This window comes from Lynx canadensis, chromosome X (assembly GCF_007474595.2).
Source record: "Lynx canadensis isolate LIC74 chromosome X, mLynCan4.pri.v2, whole genome shotgun sequence".
NCBI lineage: Eukaryota > Metazoa > Chordata > Mammalia > Carnivora > Felidae > Lynx > Lynx canadensis.
The window spans coordinates 121,293,307-121,308,844 of NC_044321.2; positions in this window are offsets into that span (position 1 = coordinate 121,293,307).

A 15,538-nucleotide genomic window follows, 5' to 3' on the forward strand; every position below is an offset into this window, starting at 1 on the left:
GCACTGGAAAAATATCCCAAACATAATAGCAACGAGGATAAAATATTGTCTTAATAAGAAATGAAAGGAGCCTATATGAGGAGACTGCAGAGATTCTCTTGAGAGAATCTGGTCAAAGGAAAAGACATAACACCTTCTTGGATGGGAAGACTTGGGTTAATTTCTAGGTTTCAGACATTTAGAACCTGAACACAATCTTTTTTTTTTTAATTTGAGGAAAGGCTTTTACTGCTAAATTGGGAGAATAAATGGCAGAGAAGAGCAAAAAAAAAAAAAAAAAAGAAAGAAAACAACAACAACAACAACAACAACTATGATCAGTAAGGACTTTTTTTCTGCCGGATGTTAAAAGGTAAAATAATTTAAACAGAGTGCTATTGGAAGATGAATTAACATACAGATCTTGTGAATATACACCTATTCTCATGCTACTCCTGGAGCACAAAAGCAATGGAAGAGATCACGAAGGATAATGGGTAGATTTATCCACAAGAAAACCAAATCAAGTGAGGAAAATAGTCACCATTTATGTGACAAACACAAACATTTATTTGGTCTTTGTCCCCAGTTCCTGACACAGAGCTCCTAAAACCTTTGGAATTTCCTGGTTGATAAAAGCATTTTTGTTCTAATATGGTGACTCTTGTTGAGCCTCTACATAGCTTCAGGATGGGGCTGGTCACCAGAAGACCAGGTCTTTATTAGGAACCTAGAACTTTCACCCCTTCCTCCTCCCCTAACCTCCTGAGATGGGAGAGGCTGGAGACTGAGTTAATTGATCATGCCTACATGATGAAACCTCCATAAGAACCCCTAAACAATGGGTTCAGAGGGCTTCCAGGTTGATGAGCACATCAACATGCTGGAAGGGTGGAGCACCCAAAATCCATGGGACAGAAGCTCCTGTGCTTGGGACCCTTCCAGACTTTGCCTTATGTACCTCTCCACTTAGCTTTTCATTTGTATCCTTTATAATATACTATATAATAAACCAGGAAACATAAGTAAAGTGCATTCCTGAGTTCTACGAGCCATTCTAGAAAACATCAAGCCTGAAGAAGGGGTTGTGGGAACCTCTGAATTATAGACAGTTGGTTGAAGTCAGCTGGGACTGACTTGCAAATGGCACTTAAGTAGGGGACAGTCTTGTGGGACTTAGACCTTAAATTGTGGGTGACTGTGCTAACAAGGTAGTTAGTGTCAGAGTTGAGTCAAATTGTTGGACGCTCAGTTGGTGACTGGAGAATCAGAGAATTGGTTGTTGGTGTTGGAAAACATGCCATTCTTCTAATTAAAAATCCTATATAAATAATTTAAAAAATACAATCCATTAAGACATAAAAATAAAATGAATGGAGAACATGAAAAGACAATTCATATCAGAAGAAACAAAATGAATGACAAAAATATGGGAAAAATCAGCCTCATTAATAATAAAAGAAATGTGATTTTGAAACAGTCAAGTTACCATTTTCATTGACCAAAACCAGCAATGTGATAAAGTGGATATTCTTATACTGCAGGGTAATAAAGTACAATCTACAACCTTTCTGCATGCAATAGCCTAAATGAACAAAGAAACTTAAAAATACTGAATGTCCCATGACATACTCTGGGATAAATTCCTAGAAGAGGTATGTGGGGGCAAATGACATATATGTGTAAATTTTGATAGATCATGTCAAATTTCTCTACATATAGTTATACAAAAAGAGTTATCTACCCATTTACCTGCCCATCAGCATTTTGTGATCATGATTATTTCTCCCCTCACTCTCTCATCTGCACTGTCCAATATGATAGCTACAAACCACTTGCAGCTCCTGAGTATATAAAGTGTAAGTCATGTAAAATATACAATGAAACTCAAAGCATTAGTATGAATAAAAAATGCAAAATATCTCATTAATATTCTTATATTGATTACATGTTGAAATGATAATGTTTTGGACATTGTTGGGTTCTATAACATACATTATCAAAACTATCTTGTTCAAGTCTTATTTTTGTCTTTCTGAAGTTCCTGAAATTTTTCTTTTGCTCATTTTCATGTTAAACTTATTCCTGGGTATTTCACAGTTTTTATTGGTATTGTAAATGGTGTTTTATTTATTAGTTATTGCTTTTGTTAATGAAGACCCCTGGTTTTTGTATATCAGTTGTGTACTGGGCCACCTTACTAAATGATCTTATTTGTAATGGTTTTTCACTTGGATTCTGTTATGTTTTCCAGGTATCATTCTCAAATAATGATAAATTTACCTTCTCATTTAATTTTTTTTTCTTGTCTGATTTTATTGTCTATCTTCACAATGTTAAATTACAGTGGTGCAAGAGGATATCTTAGGTTTTTCATGTCTTAATGGGGTCACTTCTAGTATTTTTTTCACTAAACATGGTGTTGGAGTTTTGGTTGACATAGAAATATCATGTTGGAGCACCTGAGTGGCTCAGTAGGTTAAGTGTCCTACTCTTGATCTCAGGTCTTGATCTCAGGATCTTGAGTTCAAATTCTGCATTGGGCTCCACACTGGGCATGAGGCCTAATTTAAAAAATAAATAAATAAATTCTTAGTAGTGCTCTTGCTGGGTCATAGGGTAATTCTATTTTTAATTTTTTGAGGAACATCCACACTGTTTTCAGAGTGGCTGCAACAGTTTGCATTCCCACCAACAATGCAAGAGGGTTCCCCTTTCTCCATATCCTCGCCAACATCTGTTGTTTCCTGAGTAGTTAATTTTAGCCACTCTGACCGGTATGGGTGTGACCAGTGTGAGGTGATATCTCAATGTGGTTTTGGTTTGTATTTCCCTGATAATGAGTGATGTTGAGAGGAGTGCTGATTCATAGGGGTACATGTACCCCAATGTTTATAGCAGTGTTATCAACAATGACAAATGACAAAAGTATGGAAAGAGCACAAATGTCCATCAACTGGTGAATGGATAAAGAAGATGTGGTATATATATATATATATATATATATATATAATCACACACACACACACACACACACACTCAATTGAATTCTACTTGGCAATGAAAAACAAAGAAATCTTGCCATTTGCAACAACGTGAATGGAACTGAAGGGTATTATCCTAAGTGAAATAAGTCAGTCAGAGAAAGACAGATAGCATATGTTTTCAGTCATATGTGGAAGTTGAGAAACTTAACAGAAGACCTTGGGGAAAGGGAAAGAGAAAAAATAGTTACAGAGAGGGAGGCAAACCATAAGAGACAAATATAGAGAACAAACTGAGGGTTGACGGGGGTGGGGGATTGGGGGCGGGGAAAATCGGTGATGGACAATGAAAAGGGCACTTGTTGGGATGAGCACTGGGTGTTGTATGTAATTGATGAATCATGGGAAACTACTCCTGAAGCCAAGAGCACACTGTATACACTGTATGTCAGCTAACTTGACAATAAATTATAAATTATGTATATAAAAAAGAAATATCATATTAAGGAAGTATCCCTCTAATCTGACTTTATTGAGAGATATTTGCAAAGCAATAATGGATATTTTAAAAAATGGAAGGGTGAGGTGATGGGCTAAATGAGTGATGGGCATTAAGGAGGGCACTTGTGATGAGTGAGCACTGGGTGTTATATGTAAGTGATGAATCACTAAATTCTACTCCTGTAACCAATAATAATTAAAAAGAATGGATATTAAATTTTACTAAATGCCTCTTCAAAGTCTTTAGGGATGATCATGTGATTTTTTACTGTTGGTCTATGAAAATGCGAAATACATTCATAGATTTTCTAATATGGAACCATCTTTACATTCCTAAAAATAAATCTTACTTGGTTATGCTTTGATTTTTAAATGAGTTACTAGATTATGTTTTGCTATATTTTATTTAGTATTTTTTAATGGTTTTCCTAAGTGAGATTCATCTGCAATTGCATATTTTTTGTGCTTTGTTGGTATCAATAGTTCATAACGAAAAACTGAAAATTTTACTTTTTTATGCCTTGAAATAGTTTACATAGCATAGGAATCACCTGCAACTTAAAGGTTTGGTTGAATTCCCCTCTGAATTTAGTTGATCTGCTGCTTTTTGTAAGAGTTGCTTTTTTAAGATTTTAAGTAATCTTTACACCCAACGTGGAGTTCAAATTCACAACCCCAAGACCAAGAGTTGCATGCTTTACTGACTGAGCCAGCTAGGCATCCCTAGACGTTGCTTTATTAAAAAAAAAAACAACTTTTTAAGAAATTAATTTATTAGGGATGCCTGGGTGGCTCAGTCAGTTAAGCATCCAACTCTTGATTTCAGCTCAGGTCGTGATCTTGTGGTTCGTGGGTTCAAGTCCCACATCAGGCTCCATGCTGCCAGTGCAGAGCCTGCTTGGGATTCTCTCTCTCTCTCTGCCCCTCTCCCACTTGTTCTCTCTCTATCTCAAAATAAATAAATAAACTTAACAAAAAATAAATTAATTTATTTGGGGTGCCCGGGTGGCTCAGTCATTTAAGAATCCAACTCTTGATTTTGGCTTAGGTCATGATCTCAGGGTTTGTGAGATCGAGCCCCACATTGGGCTCTGTGATGAGTGTGGAGCCTGCTTGAGATTCTCTCTCTCTCCCTCTCTCTCTCTGCCCCTCCCCTGCTCATGCTCCACTTCTCTCTCTCAAAAAAAAATAAACATTTAAAAAAAGAAATTAATTTATTTGAGCTCAATGGGGGTCACTTTTGAACAACATTTCCTATTTCTTTTCTAGGAATAGTCTTTTAAAATTTTATAGAGTTTCTCTTATCTAGGGTGAGTTTTAGTTATTCACATAATCCTAGAGAATGAAATATTTCCTTTAGGTCCCTAAATTTATTTGCATAGAGTTGAAAAATATTGTCTTTTTTTTTTTCAACGTTTATTTATTTTTGGGACAGAGAGAGACAGAGCATGAACGGGGGAGGGGCAGAGAGAGAGGGAGACACAGAATCGGAAACAGGCTCCAGGCTCCGAGCCATCAGCCCAGAGCCCGACGCGGGGCTCGAACTCACGGACTGTGAGATCGTGACCTGGCTGAAGTCGGACGCTTAACCGACTGCGCCACCCAGGCGCCCCGAAAAATATTGTCTTATATTTCCTATTATTTGCTGTCAATCTGTGGTTATCTACCCATTTTCTTTTTTAAAAGTTTATTTATTTATTTTGAGAGGGAGAGAGAGAATCCCAAGCAGGCTCCCTGCTGTCAGCATAGAGCCCAGCACAGCACTTGATCCCACAAACTGTGAGATCATGACCTAAGCCAAAATCTAGAGTTGGATGTTTAACTGACTGAACCACTCAAATGCCCCGTACCCATTTTCTTTTCTTGTTTTGTGTATTTGTGATTTCTTCTCCTTTTTATTGATTATGACAGCTAACATATCTGTTTTATTCTTTTGAATAGCCTACTCCTGGACTTATTCTATTATTTTCTAGTTAACTGATTTCTGCTTTTATCTTTACTTTTTCCTTTTTTCCCCCTGATTTTCCTAGGTTTATTTTTGGTTTGTTTTCTAACCTTTTGAGTTGGATACTTTATTCCTTTATTTTCATGTTTATTAACACAAGTATTTTCTCTCAGCACTGCTTAAACCCTACTTACAGGAGTTTGAATACCTAGTGCTTTCACCATCGTTATATATATATTTTTCTAGAAAGAGAGAGAACATGCAAGTAGAGGAGAAGGGAAGAGGGAGAGAGAGAATCTTAAGTAGGCTCCACACTCATTGCAGAATCTGACTTGGGGCTCAATCCCACAACCCTGGGATCATGACCTGAACTGAATCAAGAGTCAGGCGCTCAACCAACTGAGCCACCCAGGTGCCCCTTGTTATTTTACAGATAACCTTCAATTTTAGTTTAACTATATTCTTTGAATCAAGAGTTATTTAAGGCAGCATATAAAGTTTTCCAGATGACAAGAGTGGTTATTAATTTTTTTTTAAAAATTTATGTTTATTTATTTCTGAGACAGAGAGAGACAGAGCATGATTGGGGGAGGGGCAGAGAGAGAGGGAGACACAGAATCGGAAGCAGGCTCCAGACTCTGAGCTGTCAGCACAGAGCCTCACGCGGGGCTCAAACTCACAAACTGCAAGATCATGACCTGAGCCGAAGTCGGTCGCTCAACAAACTGAGCCACCCAGGCGCCCCAAATTACTTTTAAAATTAATTTTCACTGGGGCCCCTGGGTGGCTCAGTTAGTTAAGCGTCTGACTCTTGATTTTGGCTCAGGTCATGATCTCATGGCTTCATGAGATCAAGCCCCATGTCAGGCTCTGTGCACTGACCATGTGGAGCCTGCTTGGGATTCTCCCTCTCTCCCTCTCTCTCTGCCCATCCTCCACTCATATGTGCTCTCTCTCTCTCTCTCAAAATAAATAATAAATATATAAAATTAATTTTTACTTTTTGGAATATATTAAGATTGTCTCTGTGGTCTTAAATAGGTTAATACCAATTCAAATGTATGTGTGTGTGAAAGGATTTTCCCAACCATCACCAACAAACAACTCTTGGGACAATCAGCTGGGTGTCCCACAATTCAATTCACTCCTGACACTATGTAACCAGAGAGAGCATCAGATTTCACAGGTTAAAGGTGTGGTCCTATAAGACTGCCCCTCACCCCCAGTTTAGACTACAGTTGCAAGCCCAGGTTCTTACCTGTATGCTACAGATTGCAAGTTCCCATGACTTCCTCCTTGCACTTTAGACGCCAGTCATAAAGGTCCAGATTGTTACCTGTTCTGAACAAATGACTATAAATCAGAAGTTCTCAAGTTCCCTTCCTCAGGATTGATTAATTTGCTAGAGTGGCTCATAGGACTTAGAGAAACATTTTACTTATGAGATTACTGGTTTTTGTAAAAGGATAAGCCATCAGCTAGACCCCAAGACCTGACCTTTACTGCCCACCTGCTTGTACTTACTAACCTGTATCTCACATTTTCTTTAAGCTCTTCTTTCTGGCTTACCTCTTAACTCAGGCAAATGAAACCCAAAAACACCCTTCAGGTGATGGAGACTGCCCTGACAAGACCTCCCACTGGCCCAGACCACCAAACCAACCAGAATTTTTGTTAAATCCTCCACTTGTACCTACACAGATGTGATGAGGGAAACAAAGGCAAGAAAGATGTAGTTTAAATTCCCTTACAGCCTAGAGCCCATTATAGATGTCAGACACCTGCAGCGTGTGCAGTCCCCAAGACATTTATGGCAGCCTTAATGCCCTAATGTTTACACTCCCTTAAGAAACTAAAAGCAACCTTATCTTGACAATAGCTAAATATTTAGGGTCCTGTGAGACCCTGCTTACAGTATCCAGAAATTTCGTAAAAACTAACATTATCTCTACCCTCCCTAACATAAAAATATATAATCAGTCACTCCTCACAACCCCAGTACATCTGTTTCTGCCCACAGGTCCTGTCCCTGTGCTTTAATAAAATCACCTTTTTGCACCAAACGACATCTCAAGAATTCTTTCTTAGCTGTTTGCTCTTGAACCGCACTTCAAATTTTATCATATGGTGCCCAACGTGGGGTTTTGAGTCTTTTCATCTGGACTCTGAGACTTGGTGCAAACTTGGTGAGTACTTTCTCTTTTCTTCCTTTACTTTCATTTCAGGGGCTTTTCGAGGAGTATGGTCTTATTGGAACACTTTCACGTCGATTGGTCAGGCTGTAATCCTCTGGCCACTGGGGCTACTCTATGGGGAGGAGAAAGCCTGCCTGTTGCCTGTAAGGTAGTACCCTGTCCAGAAGGGTAATAAGACTCAGAAACTTGATGCCTTCTCTTTATTCCTGTCCTTATAGATAGTTGTCTGTCTTGGGCACGGGACAGCCACCTAAGTGACTAGCATGGCAGCCAACCTTAAGACTCCTGTGTGAGGTTTCCCCTTCATTGGTCTAATGTGATCCCCTCCACGTCTCTGGTCTAGCCGCTTCTGGCCGGGAAACTTCCACTGGGAGCTGGCCAAAATCAGTACCCAACCGAATTAAAACCCAACCCCAGACCATTTCCTAGGGAAGTTGGCTGTAAAGACTCTATGTGTAGGAATGTCACTTAGATCATAATGGATTTGTATCTTTACTGTTTTCTGTCAATGCCCTCTACTAACTACTTAAAATAAAGAATTGGGTAATTCCCCCTTATAAAACTTTTCTAGTGTTTTCCATGGGTTAAAAATGGCACAGTTTTCAGGGAAACTAAGGTATGACCTTCACAGCATGCTCTTCAAGACAAGGTAAACTAAGGCACGTCCTTTTACAGCACAGCCTTTTATGGCACAGCTTTCAAGGTATGGCACAGGCACGGTATTTTGGTCCATATGCCAGGCATCCATTTGCAATTGGAAGTGAAGGGATGCTAGCATCCCTTTTCCAGGGCCCTTAGCTGCTGGCTGGTGATCATAGTGATTTTTGTTTGAGGGACACATCTGTTCACTTTGACACCAGGAACCTCTGACATATCCTGAGTGACTCCCACCTGGGAGTCAGAGGGAATTTTTTTGGTAATGGACCTTCTCTACTTTTCTGGCAACATGGGATCTTACTTAGTCTCCAAGGACTCTCCCTTGAGATGACTTTTAACCCACTGGAATCAATTCAGATTGTAAGATCTAAGAAAGAAAAAAAAAAAACCTGATCTTTTAAAAAAGATATTTATTTATTTATTTATTTATTTATTTATTTATTTTGAGAGAGAGAGAGACAGTGTGAGTGGGAGAGGGGCAGAGATAGAAGTAGAGAGAGAATCCCAAGCAGGCTTAGCACTGTGAGCACGGAGCCTGACATAGGGCTCAAATCCACGGAACTGGGAGATTATGACCTGAGCCAAAACCAAGAGTCAGACACTTAACCGACTGAGCCACCCAGGCGCCCCTGATCTTCTTTTGTAATACTGCTTGGCCTCAATACTCCTTAAGAGATGAGGAAAAATGGCCCATTAATGGAACATTAAACTTTAATACAATCGGTTACATCTTTTCTGCAAAAACCAGGGCAGATGGACTGAGGTAGCCTATGTCCAGGCTTTCATGGCCCTAAATCAGAATCTGGAACTAAGGGTCTCTTGTAGAATGTGTTTAGCCCCTAGCCAGGCTGATAAACTCCCTCCTGATATATTGGATGATTATCTAAACAGGCCTCCTCTGAATAAACCCAGGTTGCTTGAGAAAACAAAGGCCATCCTTAATGAAGGGGACTCTGATTCTGTCTCTCACTGTTCCTTCTTCCTAATAGACTCAATTTACTCTAACTATATGTGGGAGCTTCTCCCTCATTCATTTCCTGGATTAATAACTATGATAATTGGAGCCAATTATCTCTGGTTAGTCTACCTCTGGATGGAGACGTCAAGGAACATTCCCAAGCAGCTGCCAAAACTCCTTTTGTTTCAGGGAAGTTCCCTGTCTTCTCTGGCCCAACCCGGAATGCCCATTTCTACTTGTTGGTGGAAGAAAAAATCTACATCTGCTCATCTGTCTGAGCTGACAGGCTTTAGGACTGGGAGACCTCTTTTTCTGTCCTCTGGACTTTTATCCACTTCCAACCTTCCTGGCTGTATCATAGCTCTTCTGCTTTCCTCTCCTCATCATCCTATTTCTGCACCATCTTGGGTGCAGTCTGCATCTACCCTGCCTCTGGCACCATCAGCTCCTCCCCTCCTTGCTGTCAAGGAGTGAAGAGTATCCCCTTGGGCTTACACTGCCTACTTCAGATTTCCCCACCAATGTCCCAGGAAAAATTGACAATGGTGAACAAATTGTTTGATGTTTAAGTGGACACAGGTGGAATGTATTTGGTATTTAAAGTAATTTAAGTTTGTTGGTTTAATTAAGATTGACATGTCTTTAGAGTTAACAGCATTAAATATGAAACTTTTTCTACCTAGATTTACTGAAGGTTTAAATAAGCTCCTATTATCTCTTTTGCAATTTTTCAACAAAAAGATGACTTAAGATGATGGTTAATTTTGTCTGTCTCAAAGTTTTCATGGGTAATTGTTAAGATATCTTTCAAAGTCTTTGGTAACCTGAAATTTTAAAGTTTTGCTTGGATAATAAATTGGATTGAATTCATTGGATATCTAGGCCTTTTCCAATAGGAAAGAATACTGAAACATTGATTACTGAACATAGGTTTGTGTTTTTGGCTTCTTACTGAAGAGCAGCTGAGGATACTTGGCTTTGTTGGTAAATATGTCTTGTGCTTTATTAAAAGATTATACTATAAAAAGGCATGTTTTGAAAAAATACAACATGTATTTATAAATTTCAAGTCTAAAGAATTCTGATACAACAGACAGTTTACAATTAATAAACTGGAGACTAAGGTTTCTAAAAGTTAAAATTCTGCTAAATATAATTAAGACTGATGGAAATAAGGAAAGCAACTCTGTACATAGAAAAGTGGGAGACATGTAGGAAAGATCTAAGAAATGGGAATACATTTTTTTGAAGGTAACAGGAAGTAATTTTGTCCTAAATGAGACTGGTTGTTTGGAGAAAAATGACTTAGGTCAAAATCTGAACGCAAAAAAGTTGTAGAAGGTTTGTAAAGGGAAATCTTTGGGAAGGAACTTTATATGTGGTCAAAACTAGGTTGAAGTGAATGGATTTTAAAAGTACACTGGTGGCCTCCAAGGGAAGATAGCGGCGTAGGAGGACGCTGGGCTAACCGCGCGTCCTGCTGATCACTTAGATTCCACCTACACCTGCCTAACTAACCCAGAAAACCACCAGAAAACTAGCAGAATGGAGTCTCCAGAGCCAAGCCCAGATGAGAGGCCCACGGAAGAGGGCCAGAAAGGATTGGCACAAGATCTACAATGTGCTGAACAGAAAAAATATGCAGCCGAGAATCCTTTATCCAGCAAGTCTGTCATTTAGAATAGAAGGAGAGATAAAGGTCTTCCCAAATAAACAAAAACTGAAGGAATTTGTCACCACTAAACCAGCCTTACAAGAGATCCTAAAGGGGATCCTGTGAGACAAAGTACCAGAGACATCACTACAAGCATAAAACATACAGACATCACAATGACTCTAAACCCGTATCTTTCTATAATAACACTGAATGTAAATGGATTAAATGCGCCAACCAAAAGACATAGGGTATTAGAATGGATAAAAAAACAAGACCCATCTATTTGCTGTCTACAAGAGACTCATTTTAGACCTGAGGACACCTTCAGATTGAAAGTGAGGGGATGGAGAACTATTTATCACGCTACTGGAAGTCAAAAGAGAGCTGGAGTAGCCATACTTATATCAGACAAACTAGACTTTAAATTAAAGGTTGTAACAAGAGATTACATTGCATTATATAATAATTACAGGGTCTATCCATCAGGAAGAGCTAACAATTATAAATGTCTATGTGCCGAATACAGGAGTCCCCAAATATATAAAACAATTACTCATAAACATAAGCAACCTTATTGATAAGAATGTGGTAATTTCAGGGGACATTAACACTCCACTTACAGAAATGCATAGATCATCTAGACACACGGTCAATAAAGAAACAAGGGCCCTGAATGACACATTGGATCAGATGGACTTGACAGATATATTTAGAACTCTGCATCCCAAAGCAACAGAATATACTTTCTTCTCGAGTGCACATGGAACATTCTCCAAGATAGATCATATACTGGGTCACAAAACAGCCCTTCATAAGTATACAAGAATTGAAATTATACCATGCATACTTTCAGACCACAATGCTATGAAGCTTGAAATCAACCACAGGAAAAAGTCTGGAAAACCTCCAAAAGCATGGAGGTTAAAGAACACCCTACTGAAGAATGAGTGGGTCAACCAGGCAATTAGAGAAGAAATTAAAAAATATATGGAAACAAACGAAAATGAAAAGACAACAATCCAAATGCTTTGGGAAGCAGCGAAGGCAGTCCTGAGAGGAAAATACATTGCAATCCAGGCCTCTCTCAAGAAACGAGAAAAATCCCAAATACAAAATCTAACAGCACACCTAAAGGAAATAGAAGCAGAACAGCAAAGGCGGCCTAAACCCAGCAGAAGAAGAGAAATAATAAAGATCAGAGCAGAAATAAACAATATAGAATCTAAAAAAACTGTAGAGCAGATCAACGAAACCAAGAGATGGTTTTTTGAAAAAATAAACAAAATTGACAAACCTCTAGCCAGGCTTCTCAAAAAGAAAAGGGAGATGACCCAAATAGATAAAATCATGAATGAAAATGGAATTATTACAACCAATCCCTCAGAGATAGAAACAATTATCAGGGAATACTATGAAAAATTATATGCCAATAAATTGGACAACCTGGAAGAAATGGACAAATTCCTAAACACCCACACTCTTCCAAAACTCAGTCAGGAGGAAATAGAAAGCTTGAACAGACCCATAACCAGCGAAGAAATTGAATCGGTTATCAAAAATCTCCCAACAAATAAGAGTCCAGGACCAGATGGCTTCCCAGGGGAGTTCTACCAGATGTTTAAAGCAGAGATAACACCTATCCTTCTCAAGCTATTCCAAGAAATAGAAAGGGAAGGAAAACTTCCAGACTCATTCTATGAAGCCAGTATTACTTTGATTCCTAAACCAGACAGAAACCCAGTAAAAAAAGAGAACTACAGGCCAATATCCCTGATGAATATGGATGCAAAAATTCTCAATAAGATACTAGCAAATCGAATTCAACAGCATATAAAAAGAATTATTCACCATGATCAAGTGGGATTCATTCCTGGGATGCAGGGCTGGTTCAACATTCGCAAATCAATCAACGTGATACATCACATTAATAAAAGAAAAGATAAGAACCATATGATCCTGTCAATCGATGCAGAAAAGGCCTTTGACAAAATCCAGCACCCTTTCTTAATAAAAACCCTTGAGAAAGTCGGGATAGAAGGAACATACTTAAAGATCATAAAAGCCATTTATGAAAAGCCCACAGCTAACATCATCCTCAATGGGGAACAACTGAGAGTTTTATCCCTGAGATCAGGAACACGACAGGGATGCCCACTCTCACCGCTGTTGTTTAACATAGTGTTGGAAGTTCTAACATCAGAAATCAGACAACAAAAGGGAATCAAAGGCATCAAAATTGGCAAAGATGAAGTCAAGCTTTCGCTTTTTGCAGATGACATGATATTATACATGGAAAATCCGATAGACTCCACCAAAAGTCTGCTAGAACTGATACATGAATTCAGCAAAGTTGCAGGATACAAAATCAATGTACAGAAATCAGTTGCATTCTTATACACTAACAACGAAGCAACAGAAAGACAAAGAAATTGATCCCATTCACAATTGCACCAAGAAGCATAAAATACCTAGGAATAATCTAACCAAAGATGTAAAAGATCTGTATGCTGAAAACTATAGAAAGCTTATGAAGGTAATTGAAGAAGATATAAAGAAATGGAAAGACATTCCCTGATCATGGATTGGAAGAATAAATATTGTCAAAATGTCAATACTACCCAAAGCTATCTACACATTCAATGCAATCCTGATCAAAATTGCACCAGCATTCTTCTCGAAACTAGAACAAGCAATTCTAAAATTCATATGGAACCACAAAAGGCCCCGAATAGCCAAAGTAATTCTGAAGAAGAAGACCAAAGCAGGAGGCATCACAATCCCAGACTTTAGCCTCTACTACAAAGCTGTAATCATCAAGACAGCATGGTATTGGCACAAAAACAGACACATAGACCAGTGGACTAGAATAGAAACCCCAGAACTAGACCCACAAACGTATGGCCAACTCATCTTTGACAAAGCAGGAAAGAACATCCAATGGAAAAAAGACAGTCTCTTTATTTATTTTTTTTCCTGTGTATATTTTATAATGTACAGTAATAAATCTACATGATTTATAAACATACATTTATAGGTAGACACAAAATTCTTTTACTGACAAGGATATATGATTAAATGTTCAGAGGCCACCAATCTAGGTCCATATGAGAAATCAGTTCCTAAGCTCAGTCCAGACACCCAATCCTTTGCCTTTATTCCTACTTAGTTCTGGATCTGAAATTATATAGAGTTACACCAAATTACTGTACTTTCTCATTTACATCTAAACTAAGAATTCTTTTTTTTTATATATATATGAAATTTATTGACAAATTGGTTTCCATACAACACCCAGTGCTCATCCCAAAAGGTGCCCTCCTCAATACCCATCCCCCACCCTCCCCTCCCTCCCACCCCCCATCAACCCTCAGTTCTCAGTTTTTAACAGTCTCTTATGCTTTGGCTCTCTCCCACTCTAACGTCCTTTTTTTTTTTTCCTTCCCCTCCCCCATGGGTTCCTGTTGAGTTTCTCAGGATCCACATAAGAGTGAAACCATATGGTATCTGTCTTTCTCTGTATGGCTTATTTCACTTAGCATCACACTCTCCAGTTCCATCCACGTTGCTACAAAGGGCCATATTTCATTCTTTCTCATTGCCACGTAGTATTCCATTGTGTATATAAACCACAATTTCTTTATCCATTCATCAGTTGATGGACATTTAGGCTCTTTCCATAATTTGGCTATTGTTGAGAGTGCTGCTATGAACATTGGGGTACAAGTGCCCCTATGCATCAGTACTTCTGTATCCCTTGGGTAAATTCCTAGCAGTGCTATTGCTGGGTCATAGGGTAGGTCTATTTTTAATTTTCTGAGGAACCTCCACACTGCTTTCCAGAGCGGCTGCACCAATTTGCATTCCCACCAACAGTGCAAGAGGGTTCCCGTTTCTCCACATCCTCTCCAGCATCTATAGTCTCCTGATTTGTTCATTTTGGCCACTCTGACTGGCGTGAGGTGATACCTGAGTGTGGTTTTGATTTGTATTTCCCTGATAAGGAGCGACGCTGAACATCTTTTCATGTGCCTGTTGGCCATCTGGATGTCTTCTTTTTTTTAAAAATTTTTTTTCAATGTTTATTTATTTTTGGGACAGAGAGAGACAGAGCATGAACGGGGGAGGGGCAGAGAGAGAGGGAGACACAGAATCGGAAACAGGCTCCAGGCTCCGAGCCATCAGCCCAGAGCCTGACGCGGGGCTCGAACTCACGGACCTGAGATCGTGACCTGGCTGAAGTCGGACGCTTAACCGACTGCGCCACCCAGGCGCCCCTGGATGTCTTCTTTAGAGAAGTGTCTATTCATGTTTTCTGCCCATTTCTTCACTGGGTTATTTGTTTTTCGGGTGTGGAGTTTGGTGAGCTCTTTATAGATTTTGGATACTAGCCCTTTGTCCGATATGTCATTTGCAAATATCTTTTCCCATTCCGTTGGTTGCCTTTTAGTTTTGTTGGTTGTTTCCTTTGCTGTGCAGAAGCTTTTTATCTTCATAAGGTCCCAGTAATTCACTTTTGCTTTTAATTCCCTTGCCTTTGGGGATGTGTCGAGTAAGAGATTGCTACGGCTAAGGAAAGACAGTCTCTTTAACAAATGGTGCTGGGAGAACTGGACAGCAACATGCAGAAGGTTGAAACTAGACCACTTTCTCACACCATTTACA